This window comes from Bos indicus, chromosome 23 (genome assembly GCF_029378745.1).
Source record: "Bos indicus isolate NIAB-ARS_2022 breed Sahiwal x Tharparkar chromosome 23, NIAB-ARS_B.indTharparkar_mat_pri_1.0, whole genome shotgun sequence".
Classification (NCBI taxonomy): Eukaryota; Metazoa; Chordata; class Mammalia; order Artiodactyla; family Bovidae; genus Bos; species Bos indicus.
Window position 1 is genome coordinate 9,382,703 of NC_091782.1, and position 19,487 is coordinate 9,402,189.

The 19,487-nt window shown below is 57.0% G+C and overlaps 2 long non-coding RNA genes across 2 annotated transcripts; one reads left to right on the plus strand and one right to left on the minus strand.

Annotated features, from left to right (window-relative positions):
* The first annotated feature begins 12 nt into the window (after positions 1–12).
* On the plus strand, positions 13–13,952 carry LOC109576949 (uncharacterized). Its single transcript, XR_002183452.2, has 5 exons — positions 13–347; positions 5,953–6,126; positions 6,948–7,013; positions 10,958–11,005; positions 11,795–13,952. It is a non-coding gene; the product is annotated as an uncharacterized lncRNA (long non-coding RNA).
* On the minus strand, positions 6,004–8,942 carry LOC109576950 (uncharacterized). Its single transcript, XR_002183453.2, has 2 exons — positions 8,459–8,942; positions 6,004–6,299 (listed from the first exon to the last, which is right to left on the minus strand). It is a non-coding gene; the product is annotated as an uncharacterized lncRNA (long non-coding RNA).
* Positions 13,953–19,487: the final 5,535 nt, after the last annotated feature.

Below are 19,487 nucleotides of genomic sequence, written 5' to 3' on the forward strand. Positions count from 1 at the left end.
CTGGGCACCAAAGGCCAAGTGCCTCAGGCCCCTGGTTAGCTTTTGATTCCCTGTTTATGGGGTAAGGCTGGCGTGGGGGTCGTGTTCTCCCTTCTCCTCGTCTCCCGCCTCCACCCCAGTCCCGACAACGTCACTGCCAGTTTGCCCCTAGCAGCGGCTGCCAGAGGACAGTCTTGGGCGAGACATTCAATCAACAGTCAGTGTGAGGACAGTCAGTGCGTCAGGTGTTTTCAAGGCCCTCGTGGGTACAGATACTTGGCTAGGCTGAGCCAGAAACCTGCCGGAACAGGGCCTGTTGTCAGGGGGTTACAGTCAGGGCCTCCGGCAAGTCACAGGGCAGCTCCAGGGTAAGTGGTGAGAGGATGGGGCGTGGTGTGCGTGTGTGTTCAGGGGGCGTGGTGTGCATGAGTGTTGGTGGGGGGGGCGTGGTGTGCATGTGTGTTCAGGGGGCGTGGTGTGCGTGAGTGTTGGTGGGGGGGTGTGGTGTGCATGTGTGTTCGGGGGGCATGGCGTACGTATGTGTTGGTGGCCTGCGGGGGGGCGGTGGGGGGCAGTGTGTGTGTGTTGGTGGGGGGGCGGTGTGTGTGTGTTGGGGGGTGCATGTGTGTTAGTGGGGGGGCGTGGTGTGTGTGTGTGCATGTGTGTTGGTGGCGGGGGACGGTGTGTGTGCTGTCACCAGGCTGGGGGAAGCAGGGAAGGTATCCTGGAGGAGGTGACCTACAGAAGGAGACCTGAAGGAGGAGGCGGCTCATCGGGTTTGGTGTGGGGGAGCGTGGTGAGGGGAGAGCTCAGAGGGGCAGGTGTGGGGGTGGGCAGGGATGCCTTACAGCCCTCTGTCCTCAGCTTCTCAGGAGGTTCCCAAGGGCTTCCTACCAGAGAGAGCGGGGCTCCACTGTGTGCAGAGGGCTCGCTCTGGCCTGCTTTGGGGAGAGGGTTTGAGGATACCAGGCAGATGGGCAGGTGCTGAGCCGCAGCTGCTGTCCTCCAGGTGCGCCCTGGCCTGGCAGGGAGAGCAGGCGCAGGGTGGAAGCCACAGGCAGTTTCCTTAGATGTTGAGGAGGCAGGCTGGACAAGGTCTGGGGGCGGTGAGCAAAGGACAGGGACTCAGCAAGGGGCAGACTTCAGGTCCGAGTGACGCTGGACCAGGTATCAGGAAGGCCTGAAGTCCGCCCTTCAGGTCCCCGCGGCCAGCCTGCACTCCTGGCCGTGGTGCCTCTGGGTTCTGAGCGGCCCACTCGCACTGACCCGCCCATGCCTTCTCTGTGTGTGAGCGCTTGGTCCCCTGAGGCTCTGCCCAGTCCCCTCTGCCAGCTTCTCTCTTGGCGGGTCCTGCCCCTGTCTCACTCTGGGCCACGTCCCCCATGTCCTGGTTCCCCAGGGCCCCCTCCCCCGCCTCCTGGTCTGACAAGCCCCCTCCCGCCGCCCCTCGCAGAGCTGTTGCTGCAGCACCAGGTGCCTGGCTTTCCCCACGCCCCTCCTGCGTTTCCCTGTGTCCATGGAGCCCCTCTACCAGTCTCCCTCACTGCTCACTCACAGCAGGAGAGCCAGGGCCAGAACCCCAGTCTCCTGACCCTCCTCCCAGAGGCTTCCTCGGTCCCTGTCCACGCAGTGCCTGCCGCACCCACTCTGGGGCCTGGCACAGCACGTGCTGCTGGACAGATGTGTTATTGGCAGAAAGAGGGGGCTGGGGCCCCCACCCACCAACCCAGCCCAGCTGCCCTTCCTGCTGATGAACTCTTTTCCAGGTTCCCCCCGCAGGTCCTCCCCTTCCCTGGACAGGGATTCCTGGGGCACCCTGAGGCCTGGTTTAAAGCAGAGTGAGGATCCCAGACACCCTCGCCCTTTGTTCCCCAGCCCAGACTGGCGAATTCCATTTCAGCAGGGAAAGCAGGTCCAGCTAAAAGGCTGGGGTCTGATTGCCTGGCCATGACCTTCCTTCCCCACCACCCTCCCTCATTCCCCTTTCCTTCCTGGCTGGGCTCAGATCCCTGTTTGGGAACCTCACAGCAACACAGGCCGAGCAGGGGGGCCCCTAGAAGGGCAGAGGGGAGGGCCCACCATGGCCCCGAGGGGCGGAGTCTAGGGGAACTCAGGGCCTCAAGAGGGTTAGTTCATCTTCCAGTGGTTTCTATTTTTGCTCTGTTGTTGCAAAGAGCAAGATGCCACACTGACTCCTCATTCACTCATTAATTGAACAACGTTTCTGAGCACCTAGGATGTGATCTGAGACACAGCAGTGAGCAAAAGCACCCATGATGTGGGCCTTTCTGTTGCGCAATCAGAGGGCGCTCTATTTCTGTTTCCGGCTGCTGCCAAGTTCTCTCCGTGGTCACTTTCCCGAAGCTTGGCCTCGCCTGCAAGATGCCTGCTCCCTGCCTCTTTCCCCAGCCACATCCGGGACCCTGTGACGCTGGGCCTGGTTCCTGTCTCTCCTCCAGGAAATCAGCCCTGACCAGCACCTGGCTCTTCTGTGCACCGAACATTCCAGACTAGCTCTTAGCGCCCACCATTTGGAGGTAGAACGTGCCTGGGCTCATAAGCATGCTCTGGGCTTCCTGGTGGCTCAGATGGTAAAAAGTCTCCCTGCAGTGCAGGAAGCCTGGGTTCAATCCCTGGGTTGTGAAGGTCCTCTGGAGAAGGGAAATACTCCAGTATTCTCGGCTGGAGAATCCCATGGACAGAGGAGCTTGGCGGGCTACAGTCCCTGGGATGGCGAAGAGTCGGACACAACTGAACGACTAACACTGCTACCATGGGCGCACTGCAACCATCTGGGGCCCATCCTCAAGTCAAAGGAGTGGGCCGGTCCCTCCCTGCCTTGCTCCCCCTTCGCCCATCTGCCCACAGCTTCCCCTGACCTTTTCAGGACGCCCCTCTCCCGGCCCTTCCCTGCTGCCCTCCCAGCAGTTCATCCAGCTCCAGGTCTTGTGGATTTCACGTCCCAGGCTGGTCCCCTCTGCTCCATTTCCACGGCCACCTCCCTGCCGTCTCCCGCATGATGGTGCTATAGCTCCTCGTGCTGTCCTCCCAACAGCCATCCTCCCCAGACTGACGATTTAGAACGATTTGGGTCACGTCATTTACCTGCTTAATACTCTTCCATGACTCCCGGTCCTAAGAAAAAATGTCCAAATGCCTCCCCGGGGCCCAGCTCCCCGGCCCCAGTTCAACTCTGTGGTCCAGTGATACCTTGCATGGGGCCTTGGCACCAGCTGTTCCTTCTGCCTGGGATGCCCTTCTTTCATCCCTCTGCCTAGTTTTCACCCTTCAGAGGCCAGCGAAGCATCACCTCCACCAAGAAGCCGTCCCTGAGCTCTCTGATGTGGGCCACCAACCAGTACCTTTCGTACTTGCGTGATTATTTGCTCCGGCATGTTCTCCTTCCTCGAGAATGGTGACTTGGCTCATTTCGTTTGACAGTATGTGCCCAGCATGTGGCTCAGCGCCAGTCTCCCAGTGTACATGTTTGATGAATGAGTGAAGGGGTGAGCTCGTTCTGGGTCTCTGGCTCCCCCTCCCAGCCTCTTCCTCTCCCAGCTCTGGCTCTCACAGCTCGGGGTGTGTACAGTCAAGAGCCTTCAGGGATTTCCTCTCCTTTCCCTGGCCCGGGGCGTGGGGTCCTCAGCCTAGTCACTGTGATGGTTTTCCTTAGCAGCTCCCCTGTGACCCAGTTTCCTTGCTCTGGAGACAACAACCCTCGGTGTTCCAGGACGTGTCATCACCCCTCCCACGGGGTAGACATCACAGTGCCATGGGTCCTGCCAACTCGCCCAGTTTCCAGAAAAAAGCCCCTCCACTCCACTGCATGGGCCCCAGCTGGGCATCCCACCCTCTCCTTCCTTCCCTGCCCCCTCCCTGGTGGTGTAGTGTCCTCCAGGACAAGTGTGCAGACCGCTTCCTCCACCACGCCCCCGCTGCGTGAGGAGCCCCATTTTACAGGCAGGAGCGTCGAGGCTCAGGGAGGAAGTACACGTGGTCCTGTGAGCTTCTCCACGGTCTCTTTCTGTCTCCCTCTTTCTCTTCCTGTCAGTTAGGGCCTGGGCTGTCTTAGCTTTTTATTCACTCACTCATTTTTTTTTTTTTTTTTCTTTTCTTTGCTGTGCTGTGGGCTTGCAGGGTCTTAGTTCCCCGACCAGGGATTGAACCCGGGCCCTGCAGTGAGAGGGTGGAGTCCTAGCCACTGGACCACGAGGGAATCCCTAGTCTTAGCTCTTTCTGTCTCAGGTTTTCCCTTTTCCATCACATTCTCCTGCTCCCTTTTCTGTTTCTGCTGATACTTCTTGTTCTCATTCTGCTGTGTTCAGGCCATATGTGAGTTTACATGTGTGTGTGTGTGCACGTATCTGTGTGTATGTGTGACTGCAAGTGTGTGAACATGCATGTTGATGGGAGCAGGTGTGATCCAGATGTGGGTGTGCAAGCAAGTTGAGTCGGGGACAGTCTGGGCTCAACAGGAACGTCCTGATTAGCAGGCCTAATCAGGTTCTCTGCAGAGGGCAGGGGAATGGATTTTGCCCAGAGACTTGGGCCCTGAGGGACCCCACAGAGGCCCCGGGAGCCCCAAAGGGAACCAGAGAGGAAGGTCCTGGGCACAGCGGCCCTGGGCTTCCTTCGAGGCTGGCGTGTGGCTCTAGCTTGCCTGCCCCCCCAAGTCTCCCAGACTCTCCCCAAGCCGCCCAAGCCTTCTGGTATTTGGCCACCTTGTCCATCAGCTGCTGCCCCCAAAGACGGTGCTGGTCGCTGGCAGCTTCTCATGGTCTTGGGAAGCTGGGCGGCTGGCAACTGCCCCCGAATTGGGCCTGTACTGGCCTGACTGCCTTGCCTCCCACCCTGACCCCACCTGGGAGGGAACTTGTATCCTGGATCCCATCCCAGACTCGGCATCACGGGAGGCCTGGGCTTCGCTGGGATCCCAAACGGCTGACGAGCTATGACCTCCGGGGCTGCAGGGGCCACGACTGACCTTCCTCAGCCTCCACCCACCAGGGAACTTGAAACTTTGAGGCGACTGCACCCAGCAGGGCAGGCGCCAAATCCTCTGTCAGTCGGCTGGGCTCCACTGACAAGGTCACCCAGGGATGCCACCCGGCAGTCCCAGGAGGAACGTCAGGGGAGGCGAGAGCGTGGGGTCAGGGGTGGGGGAGTGCTAGGGAGCCCCCAGTGTGGCCACCCCCAGCAGCAAGCTGTCGGGGGCACCTGCTCTTCACATGCACACATTTCCTCATCTCACCCTCACATCCAGGGCGGGGCTGGGGCCATTATACCCTTGGTCACAGCTGAGAAACAGCGGCCCAGAGAGGCCGCGTGAGTGGTACAGCTGGGGTTTGCACACAGGGCCTGCTGTCAGCCACTAGCTTATTCATCAATCAGCCCCACGGTCACACCCGCTAAGGCAAGGATACCCCTCCATCAAGGAGAGGCCAGATGCCCGAGTGAGCCCCCACTCCCCCAGGCCAGTCTGGGGCCGGGTCTGGGCTGGGGAGGAGGCAGGAGGGAGGTGTGGCTGGGTCCCCATGCGGGGACACAGGCAGGGCATGCAGCACGGGGCTGGTTACGTCCCCAGCTAGCGTTTGGCGAGGGCTCAGCGAGGACTGCTTCCCCAGACAGCACTCAGGAGGGTGGATGCTCATGGGCTGTTAATCCAAGAAAGAGCCAGTGTGTGATGAGGATCGAGATTCCAGTTACATGTCAGGACTCTGGGGTCTGACTCCTCTGGCCTTAACTTGCATGAGGTCTCCCTGGAGGCCGACATCAAAGGCCACCAGAGGAAGGCGCCTGCCGTGCCCTGAGCCCCAGAGATTCTGCCGCTGTTCCTAGAGTGGAGGGCGGCCCTCCTGGAGGGCACAGGCTGCCGCCGGCTGTCTGGGCATGAGAGGAGTGGCGCGGGGAGGGCCTGCCCCAGAGCAGCCCCCCAGAGGGTGACCCCACCGTTTGTGCCTTTAATTTTCACAGCTTCGTTGGTTCTGCTGGTCAGAGCAACGCTTTCCGGACAGAAGTGAAATCTCAGAACATCCGAGCTGGAGGGGCCCTCAGAGGCCACCAGCTATCATCTTTTCATTTTACAGCGGAGGAGAGACAAAGCAAGGCTGCAAAGAGATGAAAGGTCTTGCCCAGAGTCACATAACGGTCAGTGGAAGAGCCAGACTTGAACCTGCGGCCTGTGCTGCAGGGGATGGAGGGCTGGTGAGGAGCGTGGATAGTGAGGTGCACACACCTGGGTTCCAGTCTCAGCTCTGCCATTTCCTGGTGATGTGACCTGGGACGAGCATCTCAACCTCACCAAGCCTCAGTTTTTGCATCTGTGAAGTGGGCATAATTTTCTTAGGGCTATGTTTTGATGACGTTGTACAAATAAAAAACATTTAGCACAGTGTTTGACACAAGGTACCCCAGATGTTGGCTGTTATTATTATAAATTCCAGTAAGGCCTTACATGAATGGGCCTCTGTTGGGGAGGGGAACCACAGTGACTACATTTTCCAACTCTGAGTTCAGCTTCATGCCCTGAAATGGTTATATGGGGACAGCAGCCCAGAATATTTGAATTTGAGCCTGCCCCCCCAGTGCAGGACATGTGGGTACCACTGGGGCATGTGTGAAGTGCTGGGGAGCGTAAGGAGGGCGAGGTTAATCAGCTTGCCATGGGGTGAGCTTCAAGGCATCCAAGCCGGACCCTGAAGGGCACATAGGAGTCCTGGGCAGAGAAGAGAATGGAGGGAACAGCAAGGTGAAGAGCACCCATGAAAGTCCAGAGAGTGTGGAGAGCATGGAGTTTCCAGAAACCTTCAGAGTGGCTGGAGTGGCGGGGGTGGGGGGACAGTGGAGAGAGGACCCCTCATCTCTCCCCCCACTTTGAGAGGTGCTGCATTTTGACTATGAAGCTAGGACCACAGTTCCAGGCAAGGGCCACCCTTCAGAGCTAACATAATTTTTCTGTCATTTCACAGGTGAGGAACAGGAGACCCGCAGAGGGGATGGCCTCCTGGGGACCCCAGCTCCGCGGGTAGAAGCAGGTAATGGCCCACTCTCAGGCCAGCTGTGGGTGGTGGGAGCAGGGGAGGGCTGACTTGGGGAACCGGGGCTCCCGGGTGATGACTGGTGCTGGCAGGAAGGGCCGCCTGGGCCTGTAAGAGTGATGGGCAGGGGTGACGGCCAGGGGCAGCTGATGCACATTATTTATGGCTGCTTCTCCACGAGTCCTTCAGGGCCGTGAAGGTAATTGAATAACTGAGCGTGAGCAAACGTGGGCGATCGTTTAATTGTGGCAGAAAATGAAGTTGGTTGCAGCTGGGGGCCGCCAGCCCATTACCGTCGGCCGTGGTTTCTGCTGAGCTGAGCACATGGGGCTGGGCGGCCATCCATCCTTGGCCCACCCCCGCCCCAGCCCTGGGCGGCCCACCCCAGGCCAGCAGGGCCCCGGCAGGCTGGTGATCGGGGAGTCTGTTCTTCGGGCAGCTGCTACCCAGAACACTTTCTCTGCTCCAGGAAGGCCCTGGAGTCTGCTACAGGTGGCGAGGGGCCTGGGACGACCCAGGAGGGCAGGGGCGAGGCCTCGGCCTGGTGGCAAGAACGGGGTGGGGGGTTCAAATCATGACATTTGGCACAGAATGTCAACAGACACAGATAAAGCCCTTGTCAAGCGCCGGGCACTGTTCTAACTACTAGTTGTTATCAACTTGGATTAATCCTCTGATCACCCTGTGAGGGAAGTGCTCTTCTTATGCCCAGATTTCACAGATAAGGAAGCTCTGGCTGCTGACTCCTTGCCCTGGATTGAGAAGCTCTGAGATTCCGGAGCGGGGGGTCCTGATGAGTGAGGGCTGCTGCGGCAGCGATAAAGGGAAATGCAGTCAGGACCTGGTCATGATGGTCCCACGGGCCTCTCGGGTGTTCTCTTCCTCACCACTTGCCCTGTTTCAGCGTGGCTGGCCACCCGCTGCCTGCCCCTCTGATCAAGACCAGCGCAGAAGCCTGGACCCCAAGTTCCGAGGCAGGGGGAGGCCCTCGAAGGCCTGGCTAGCTCACCTCCAGAGCTCTGGCCCTCTGGCCTTTGCTGCTCTGGTGACCTTTCCAGCCCTCCTAAGGGAGCAGAGAAAATTAGGCTTGGGGACTTCCCTGGTGGTTCAGTGGCCAAGACTCCACGCTCCCCATGCAGGAGCCCTGGGTTCAATCCCTGGCCAGGGAACTAGATCCCACATGCTACAAGATGCGGCAAAGCCAAATAAATAAATAAAGATAAATATTAAAGAAGAAAGAAATAAAATTAGGCCTGAGATGTGAGTAGCCAGTTCACCCTCCCCAGCAGAGGGGCAGCCACATGGCCCCAGGGTGATCCATGCCAGGAAGGCAGTCCAGCTGCCTGGGGGGCCAGGGCAGGGCTGGGGGCTGGGTCTAGACCTCGGGGGGCCCTGGGCTTCCTGCGTTTTATCTGACACTCCCACTCTGGCACCAGGCTCACCTCTCATGTGGGGGGCACCCCATCTTCTCCGTGCACCCAGGCTGCGGTGGGGCCCCGTGTGGGGCAGGGCTGGATCGTCAGCCTTGAGTTGGGCCTCCTGGCTGCCCTGCCTGTGCCTGGAGCTTGGCTGCCCGGATGGCCTTGGGTGGCCACTCCCTCCAGGCTCTTGTCACGGCGCCTCTGTCCTCCCCGCTGGGGCGGGTGACGTACTCGCGGCTGCCGCCCCGAATTTCCATGGCCTGTGGGCTGCACGGCCGCTTGCACAATCAGCCCCACTCTGAGCGCTAAGGCACGGATCTATCGACTTCCTCCTCCCTCCAACCTGCATCCTCCGCCCAGCTGTGCTGTGAGGTTTTTGAGGGCAGAGGACCCTGTCCTTTTGCCTTTCACTCATTCGTTTATCCAGGCGGCACCTGCCACGTACCAGTGTTGTGCTGGGTTTTGGGACTTTACAAAAATGAATCAATAATGCCCTTGCAGTTGATCCACACAGTGGAGTGAACACTGGGTCCCCAATCCCCGCTAAATGATGGCAAAGGGGGCAAAAAGAGGCGCTTCGAGGACAGAGGATGAGCCAGGGGAGGACTGCACGGGAGACTCAGCTTTGGGAGATGCAACTAACATCTAGCTATCCTCACTTTGGGGAAGGCCTGCCGTTGAAGGGATTGAACAAGGAAGATGGGATTCAACAAGGAAAAAGTTGGGAGGCCTCTGAAATGAGGCAGCTTGTCCTCCTGATGCAGGAGGACGGGCTGAAAACTCAAGAGTCACCAGGCTCTGGGGGCTGGCGACACCCTGCTTCTAGACCCAGGCACTGCCCGCAGGTTGGGGCTCCCACAGTCAGAACAAGAGGGAGTGCCGGGAGGCCCAGTCTCAAGGCCAAGTCTGGAAGAGGCGATCTTAAAGGATGACTTCCGACAAAGTGAGGATAGAAATCAAGAAAGAAAGCAACCCCGGACCCGGCAAGCAGGGGTCCAGTGTTGGAAGGTGGTGCAGGGGAGGCCTAGGACCCCAAGATTCTGTAGGGAGGGTCCCGCAGGACTGGTCAGATTACCAGAGGGATATGACCACCTCAAGAGGAGGGTTTTTTGTTGTTGCTGCTGTTTTTGCTGTGCCGCTCAGTTTGCAAGATCTTAGTTCTCTGACCAGAGATTGAACCCAGGCCCTGGCAGTGAAAGCGCTGAGTCCTAACCACTGAACCTTCAGGGAATTTCCCTGAGAGTAGGTTTAAAGTCTGGTCAGAGGCTCTGGCGTAGATTGATGACAGGAACACAGAAATTTGAAGGAACAAATAAAAAGCCTCAAAAGGCAACTTGATTAACTTTAGGAAACAAAGAGTTTTCTAGAAGAGAAAATCTAATCCTGAGACACTGCATGATTCAGATTCAATCATATCGACATGCTGTAGCAGGAATGTACGCCTGAGACGCTGATTTCATGGAAATGATAGTAGACGTTTAGAGGTTGGGAGGGGGAGGGGAAATGGGTTATGGAGTACTTGAATCTTAATGGGAAGTAACATTCTAATCGACAGTAAGAAATCAATAGATACAATCCAAAATAGAAAAATCACGAATTTGTAGTATCTGCACATCAGGTAGAAGAGAGACACCCAGGAGCAGAAGAAAACGACCAACGGAGGTGAAAGTTGGCCTGGAGGCGGGCAGGGGAGGGTTTTTTTATCAGCTGTGAAATACTGTTTGATTCTTAAAATTAGACCACATGTGACTATAAACGTTAAACTTACTTAAAAAGGAGAGGAGGATGTTTTGCCACAATTTAAAAAGAGGAAAGGGAAGGAAGAGGCCCCCAACATAAAGATCTAATGCACCAAGGCGGCCCCCCACTCCCACCCCCACCCCCACCCCCCACCTCGGGCTCAGCTGAAGCCGGCGGGTGGACCTGGGCAGGTGGGCGGCTGTGGAAGCACAGAGCCAGCTCACGGGAGGTCCCAGGCAGATGTTAGTGTGAGAAGCTAATCCTCGCTAATGGGTTAATTGCTCCACCTCTCAGATGTCACAAGGGCCCTTCAGCAGCTTCCGGCAGATTCTCCAAAGATTCACTGGCTGGAAGCAGTGACCCTAAATCAGAAAAGTAACTCCTGGGGGGCGCAGCTCCGGACACGACCCTGGGGAGGTATGGGGGGGTGCTGGAGGCCCAGAGTCTTCCCTTTTCTGGATTCCATGTCACGTGCAGGAGCCGGAGAGTGAGTGCGGTGGTGTGTGTGTGTTGGGGAGGGACATGTGTGCACGAAGCACGCACAGGTGTGTGCACAGAAGTGCACACGAGCCCGCGGGTGTGCGTGCACGCACATGTGTGCATGGCGTCTGCTTGGAGGGCTGTGGTCTGTTCCGTCCAGTCTCACGCCCCGAACCCAGGGGCCGCCCTGGGAGACTCGCCTCCCTCCCTGGCAGGTGTCTGGGAGCTGGGGAAGGAAATCCCGGAAACCCGCTTCCGCTTGGCTCTCTTCCTCAGTCTCCTCACATGTTTCTTCTCCAGGACTTGAAGCATTCTCTCTCTTCCTTCCTTGGACACACCTACTCGGAGGTGAGGCTCTGATGGGCTTTTATGTTTAAAAAGGACAAAGTGTTAAGCTAAAGGAATGAATTTTTAATGGTGGGATTTCAGGCCTTTTTCTCTCAGGAGAAGTTCTGTTTGTTTTGGCTTCAGTTTGGTTTTGTCAGAGAAGTTTCCCCACGTCCCTGGAGCCACTCTGAAGCCCCAGGCTCCCTCCTGGATGCTGTCAGCCAGGGCCCTCTCCCAACTGGTGCCAGAGCGCTTCCTGGGGTGGGCGTGTGGGGGGTCATCATCTTCCTCTGGCTCCAGAATGGGCCCCAGGCAGGGAGGGTGAGGGTTAGGGTGGGCGCACGGACCCTCTGCTCTGCCTTCAGCCCGCCCAGCCCTGGCGCACCGTCCCCAGAGGGAGGCAGGGGCATCCCAGGGGGCCAGGAGTGACCTGCACCCCCTCCCAAGCAGTGGGGGCCAGGCAGAGGGCAGCATGACCACCCCAGGTCTGGCCGACAACGGTGACACCCAGGCCGGCTCCCCTTGCTCCGTCGGGGGCGGCAAGCACCCTCTCTGTGGGGGAGGCCTCAGAGGGGGCCAGGGGAGGGATGAAACCCTCGCCCACCCTCAGCCCCCAGGGGCCCACCCAGGGGCTCTGTGTGCCCCCTCAGGCTGCAGCGGCTGTATCGGGCCCCCACCCAGTACTGACTCTCAGCGTAGCACAATCGCCTGCCCTCTTGTCAGTCCTGGAGGACGGGAAGGGGGAAGGACCACCTCTGGGGATATCGCTGAGTCCCTGCCCCTCCCTGGACTTGCTCTCCTTCTCCTCAGGCTCCTGGCCCCGGGAGGCCCCCAGCGGAGCTGGAGGAGGGCCCAGCACCAGGGGTGGGTGAGATGCCAGCACCCCCTTGGAGATCAGAACTGCTAGTCGGGTCAGCTGACCCCATCTCTGGCCACCTGAGTGACCCTCCTGGGGGACTGGACCCGGAGCTTGGGCTCCTCGGGTGCCAGCGTCACTGCTCTGGTCTCCCCAGTCTGCCCAGAGCCCCCTAAAGCCCACCGTGTGCTCAGCCATGGGACTCCTCATCCGAAGCCTCCGAGCCCTCCTTTTCCCATCCCTCCACCACCCGGCCCGCTGGTACCAGAACTGCCCTGCAGGACAAGCCTCAGCCTGGGCCACAGGCAAGGCCGCTTGACTCAGCAGTCCCTGCTGTCCCCACAGCCGGCGGGGAGGTTGCAGGTGCCTCCCCTCCCTGCCCAGGCATCAAGTCACAGGGCTTGAATACTTCCCAGGACAGGGAGCTCATCAGCCCCAGGCAGCAGCCTGCCCCAGGCAGAAACGCTTCGACTTCTGAGACAAGTCCTTTGTGATGAACTGACACCTGAACACCGGTTAATTCCATCTGTTTACACATTTTCGTCATCCGCATCATTATTAATACTGTCTACATACCAGCACATTGCAGTATGTCAGCGAATCCTTCACCACTTGTGGAGCTGGGGCCTGTGTCTTCTCCATTATGTACTGGTAGATGGGAAACCTGAGGTCCAGAGGAAGTGTGTCACCTAAGTGTGTCTCACGGCCAGGAAGTCACAGAACGTGGGCTCAGATCCAGAGCCCAGGCCCTTGCCAGCCAGGGGTGTGCCCATCCAGGTTCCACCATCTGCTTAGCTCCCCTCTCCAGCGTGTTCTTACTTCTCTGCCAGGGGCCACTACCCCACAAAACTCACACCTTCTCCCCCAGACCCTGCAGATGGATCAACTCCTCCAGGAAGTCCTCCTGAGACAGCCAAAGGGTATGGAAGGAACCCTCTTCCCAAGGTATCTTCTAATAGAGGAAGGGAGGGGTTAAGGGGTGGGAGACAGGTGTCTTATTCAGGGTTCTCATGGGTCAAAAATCTTGGTTAAACTTTAACCAAGAGCTTGCCTAAAACAAACAAACAAAACAAAATGAAGAAAGAAAAAAAAAAACTAAAAAAAAAGAGCTCGCCTAGTGTCATGCCATCTCAGTAAAGGGCAAGACCTTCAAACTCATCTAGTTCCATCCATCTATTCCATGCTAGCATATCTGTTGTGTGCCCATGTAGCCTCTGCTTACGTACCTCCAGTGATGGGGGGCTCATTATCTACCAAGGCAGTTCAAGGCTCAAAATACCTTCTCCTACAGAGCCAAGGTTTGTCTCCTTGAGGTTTCTGTTTCATAGGTCCAGCCCTGCCCTTCATGGGTCATCAGAACTAGCCTAACCCTTCCCTTATGATGTTGGGAGCAAGGGACCATATTCCTGCTGAACCTTCTCTCAGCAAAACCCAAGAGAGGGGGCCAGTAAGAGATCCCTCAGAGAAAATGAGAGGTGTCCCCCAGACAAGAGTGCAACATCCCACTCCCAGTCCTCAGCTGAGCTGCCAGAACTGTGAGCTGGACTGTGTTAGCTTCGGGGTGGAGGGCGGAGAGAGTTCTTGGAGTAATCCTCCCATGTCTGCACCCCCTCACCACTTTGGGAAGTCCCAGGCCTGACTCTTGCTGGGATGTGTTTAAAGGGAGAGGCTGCCTGGGGGTGCCCTGGCCCCAGGAAAGGAGAGATGGGCATGGGGACCTGATACCAGGGGGACAGAGAAGAGGGCGATCAGGCTTGAGCTGCCTAAAAGGTACCTGCCCAACAGGACAGCCTGACCAAACCAGGCTTCAGACTCACGTGCTCTGACTCCCAGTCCCGCTAACTTCAAACCTGGGTGGTATACATTTACTGATGCACCCACGATCGACTTCTCCATTGCTTCCCATAGTCCTGACCATCAGCCCGTGGTTCCAAAGCCCTGCTGGAACTTGGCTCCGGCGCCCTCTGCATCCCCAGTTCTGTGCAGTGAGGCCTGTGGCCCCAAATGCTGGCATCTCATTGCCTTTCTCCTGTGAGTTGCTATTCCTTGCCCATTCCTCCGCACATGAAGGCAGGGCACAAATAAATCAATAAAACAAAAATAAACACGTTTGTCCCTGTTAAGTTTCATCTTGTTAGATCCACCCCATTGCTCTGGCCTGTCAACTTTCCTTTAGAGCCCGGCTCTGTCATCTGGCATATTTGCCATCATCCCCCCAACAGTGTGGCATCTGCAAATTTGATAAAGTACATGGAGCGTGTGTGTCTCAGATGAAACCCCCTCCCCCAACGGGATGGCTGGAGCACAGTCATGCATAAGCGCGTGTCCATACACATACATCCACACACATACTCTTCTCTCTGTCTGGGCCCCATCAACCACCTTCAAGATCCTGGGCCGGGGGGAGCCCCGGGTACCTGTGCCCCCACAGAGGACTTGGTACTCAGCAGATGTTGCTGTGCATGTGGGGGGTTGGGACACTCTGGGGACCTGGGCACCCTCTCACCTCCCCTGGCCATTGTTCCGTCAATCTCTGACCTACCTGCGCCCTGCCAGCCTCTTCCACCGAGGTCTTGGGTCTCCTGGATGGCTGTGCGGCCCTCCCTGCCTCCCCTGCTAAACATGCAGTGCCCCCCACCCCCGCAGGTTGTGATGGCGGCTGCCGGCGTGGAGCCAGCCCGACTGCCTGGAGTGAGGACTCCTTCTCCCCCACACCTGCTGAGCACCAGCCCTCTGATCCTTCTCTTCAGGGGACCCCAGACTTCATCTTTGCAGTAATTGCATACCAGGGGTAGCCAAGTCAGAAAGATCCAGGTCCTCACTGCAGAGGCCTGCCAGACACCGCTTTGGCAGAATGAAAAATAAAACCCAAGGCCTAGACTGATCTTCCAGAATCTTCTGGTCCATTCCCAGCCTCCAAGCACTGGATGTTGGATTGGCAGGGTAGAGGGATCAGACAGTTTCCTCCTCCTCCCTTCCTGTGACACCAGCTTCTTGTTCTTCCCTCCAGAAAGGTGGCAAAAGTTAGTTACATGTATTCTTCAGCTGATGCTAGGAATAAACACCGCCCAATTCCTGGTGGCTGACGCCAACATACAGTGATTTCTTACACTATTGCACCGTGGGTCCGCCCGAGATCCAGCCTAGGCTGTTGCTTCTCCAGGACTCAGGGTTCGGCAGCACCACTGAACCACAGCCGAGGAAGTAGGGCAGACCCGCGCCAGCTCTCGAAGCCTCTGCCTCCCAGCCCCACTGTTGCTTCAGGTCACCAGCTAACGCAAGTTATGGAAAGTGACAGTCGCTCAGTCCTGTCTGACTCTCTGTGACCCCACGGACTATACAGTCCCTGGAACTCTCCAGGCCAGAATACTGGAGTGGGTAGCCGTTCCCTTCTCCAGGGGATCTTCCCAACCCAGGTATCGAACCCAGGTCTCCTGTGCTGCAGGCAGATTCTTTACCAGCTGAGCCACAAGGGAAGCCCACGGTCAGGCCCAATTTTCAAAGAGAGTAGGGAAGTGTGATCTTTTCTTGTGGCGGGAACTTTGGCAAATGGCCTTGGTGATTCTTCTGCCCGCTAGCCGATCCTGTCCCTCAGAGGGGCCCGAGTTCCCACCATCCACTTGGATGCTGGCTCTTGAGTCCAGCATGGGCTGCTCTTACCCTTTCCTCCCTACCGCCTGTGTGCCCAGGACGCGGTCCTCGTCTCTCGAATTTCTGCTCCACGGTGCACGTCTTGTCTTTTCTCTTCCCGTCTCGGTGTGCCACCCCTTCCTCTGAGAGGCCCTCCTCCCACTTCCTGCTTGGAGAATCCCAAGGACAGAGGAGACTGGCTACAGGCTACAGTTCACAGGGTCTCAAAGAGTCGGACACCTCCCGCCTCCTATCTCCAGTGCTGCTCGTGGGAGGCCTGGGGCTCCATCCCCAGTGGCTGGCCAGGAGGTGGGCCCCACTCCCGTCCATCTGAGCCCTTCCCATCTCTCCCTCCCTCCGATGTCCCAGAGCAGCAGCAGCCAGGTGGGGGAGCCCTCTGAGAATGTGTGGCCGCAGTCAGGCCCTGGTGCCCCCCCCACCCCCCGAGCCTGGATGGAGCTCGGAGGCCCCCTCACACTTGCCTCTCCAGGGATTGGCTTCTGTGAGCACATGCGCACACCTGGTGCCCAGATTTGTCTGAGCTTGTTTTTGTCACTTCGAGCTATAACACACACTCATGGGGAACTTGTCCGTACCTGTGTCTGTTCTATCACAAGCAACAGACCACCCAAAATGTAGTTGTGATAACATTTCATAGAAACACACACACACAGCATGTCAGAGTGGTTAGACCTAAATAAGGTCTGTGCCTGGGTGAATAGTTACTCTCTCAAGGTCGGTTTCCTAGTTTGGACAGGGTACACAATTCTGTGGGGTCGCTGGAGGAGCTGGGTTGAAGGGTACAGGAGAAATTGCAGTACTGGTTTTGTATCTCTTTATGAGCCAAACGATTTCAAATGAAGAAGTTATAATAATAACACAAGGACTTCTCTGCTCGTCCAGGGGTTGAGACTCCACCCTTCTGCTGTAGGGGGCGCAGATTTGATCTTTGGTTGGGAACTAAGCTCCCCGTTATGCTACATGGCGCAGCCAAAAAATTCAAAAAGCGAAAACAACAGACTTAGTAGCTTAAAACAACACCAGGCATTTACTCCTGATCCTGCGATTTGGGCGCTGCTGGAGAGGGACGGCTGATCTCTGCTCTCCTGGGACTGGGGCCCCAGCTGGGATGCTGCACCAGCTGGGGTTGGCAGGCATCTGTCTCCCCACAAGGTCCTTCAGCAAGGCAGCTGCGCCTCGTTACGTGGTGGCTCCAGGCCCAAGAGGGTGAAAGCAGGAGTGACAAGGCCCCCAACGCCTCCGGCCAAAATTAGCCAGTGTCCCTCTGGCCACATTCCACTGGTCAAAGCTGACCCAGGGCCAACCCAGATTCAAGGAAGAAGAAATACCACTTGGATGCGTGTTTTCTGGGTCCAGCGTGGAATGGTCTTCCATGAGACGGAGGAAGTGGCAGAGAACCTGCGGCATCTTTAACTCACGGCCATCACTGATGTGATGGACAGGGAGGCCTGGCGTGCTGCGATTCATGGGGTCGCAAAGAGTCAGACACGACTGAGCGACTGATCTGATCTGATCACTGATGTATCAGAAGCTTCTGAATTTGCCCCAGGGTGTCTGGTCCAGCCTCCTCACTGGGGATGTGGGGATGGAGGCTGGAGAGCCGGCGGGGGTGGGGGGGTGGTCAGCCACGCAGAGGGGCGTGGGTTTAGGAGCAGAGCTGGACTGCTGACCCAGGGCTCACTCTACATCACCCCGGGGACGCCCCAGTCCCACACAGGGCAGCTTCGCCAGCCTGGCATCACCGCTTGGGATTCTGTTTTGCACGTGCTGGTGTTTGCAATCAAAAAGTTCAGCGGCCCTTCCAGTGTGCTTAAATTAGTCCCCACGAAAACCAAATCATTTCATTTGCAGAGAAGGGCTTAATTGCAAGGGGAACGAGGCAAAGGGAATTCTGTTGCCTGTTTTCATTGAAGAAAATTACTGTACTTTCCCCTGTCTTCTTTACTAAACAGAAGCAGCTTAGAAATTGGGCTGTAATCACCAGTGATACCTCCCCTACCCTTTCTTTTCAGAGCCTGCTCAGCATTCCCGGCTCCTGAGACCCTGCTCTGGGCCATTCTTGCCCACCCACCTAGCAGGGCAGCCTGATCCCAAGTCCTGGTGCTGGGCAGCATCTCCCCGGTTTGGCTGGAGTCTCACCTCGCCCCTGCAATGTTGAGAGGATTGCCTGAGATGTTACTGGGGCCTCAGCCAGGGACTGGCCCACGCTCTTGGCAGGAAGAAACACCTCATCCCTTTCTTCAGAAAACACATGAAGTGGACTTCTCTGGTGGTCCAGTGGTTAAGATTCCATGTTTCCAATGCAGAAGATGTGAGTTCGATCCCTGGTCGGGGAATTAAGATCCCATACGCCACAGTGGGGGAAAAAGAAAAAAAAAGAAAACACATGAAATCTGCTCCAAGCCCCTACTCACCAGGGCTGCAGAGAAGTTCCATTTTGAACAAAGAGCATCCCCATTAGCATCTTATGCAAATCCTAGGGCTGGTCATGTATGGATGTGAGAGTTGGACTGTAAAGAAAGCTGAGCGCCGAAGAATGGATGCTTTTGAACTGTGGTGTTGGAGAAGACTCTTGAGAGTCTGCTGGACTGCAAGGAGATCCAACTAGTCCATCCTAAAGAAAATCAGTCCTGAATATTCATCAGAAGGACTGATGCTGAAGCTGAAACTCCAATACTTTGGCCACCTGATGTCAAGAACTGACTCATTTGAAAAGACCCTGATGCTGGGAAAAGATTGAAGGCAGGAGGAGAAGGGGACGACAGAGGATGAGATAATTGCATGGCATCACCGACTCAATGGACATGAGTTTGAGTAAGCTCGGATGGACAGGGAGGCCTGGTGTGCTGCAGTCCATGGGGCCGCAAAGAGTCGGACACAATTGAGCAACTGAACTGAACTGAGGGCTGGTGTGCTTTAGTGCCTGGCAGAAGGTAGGGAGCCTGGGCCGTCTGCACCTTCTGTCCTTTGATGCTGTGGGCTGGCAAGTCCTTGGGGCTCGGTCCCATAGGAGGTGCATGAGGAAGCGAAATTTGTAGCACTTCCTGTGTTGAGAGAAATGAAGGAGGGCTGGGCCTAGAGAGTGTGCAGGGTGGGGTGCAGCCAGTTCCCCATGGGGATAGCGGTCGGGAGGAGATCAGGGTTGGGAGAGGCAAGCACAGAGGCTCAGAGGCAGCAGTGGGCCTGGGGAGGGCCACAAGGCGTGTGGCCTGAGTGGAGGGAAGAGCAGGGGCCGCGGGAGCCTCCAGGGTCTCTGTGAGGTCCTGGTTGTTTGTCTGGAACGAGGTGGTTCCATTCTGTTCCGGCAAACCCTCAGCAACTCAACAGATTCCCCTTCTTTGGAGAAGAAAAGAGAGGCAGGCCATCTAGGGTCACACCCTGGCTCCATTACCTTCCTGACCTCTCCCAGCCTGTCCCCCCCAGGAGCGGGTAACAACAGCACCCGCCCCCTGGGGGCGTCATGAGCGCATCGCGAAGCTATCATATGTTGACTAATTTTATCATGTCTTTTAAAAGAACTTCCTCTGCTACAGGGATACGCTGATTAGCCCCAGTTGGTCCTGAGAAGGCTGGGTCTCCACCTCCACCCCCTGGAAACACAGCACCCGGCGGAATGCTGCCCCTCACTCACCAGCCCCTCCTTTTCAGAGGACCCTCTGTCCAGATCCTTTTCTCTCAAGCTTGCTCAGGGATGGGAGTGCAGAGCTGACCCGGCTGCCCAAGAGGTGCTGCTCCCTGAGTAACTGCTCCCCCTTTGGGGGAGGCTGACAGGATAATGGATTTGAGTCCACACACCTGTCTCAACAAAAGGGTTTTTTTTTTTTGAGGCTCAAAGTCAATGGTGTATTAATTAAGGGGGAACAGCTGCTAACTACTGCAGTTCTTATGATAAGTCAGTGACAAACGGCTGTGTTTACCTTTTTCCCAAGCAGAGACTCTGGAAGGTGGCCTGGAGGTCCTGGGTGGATGTCCACAGGCGAGATTTGTGGGGCGCAC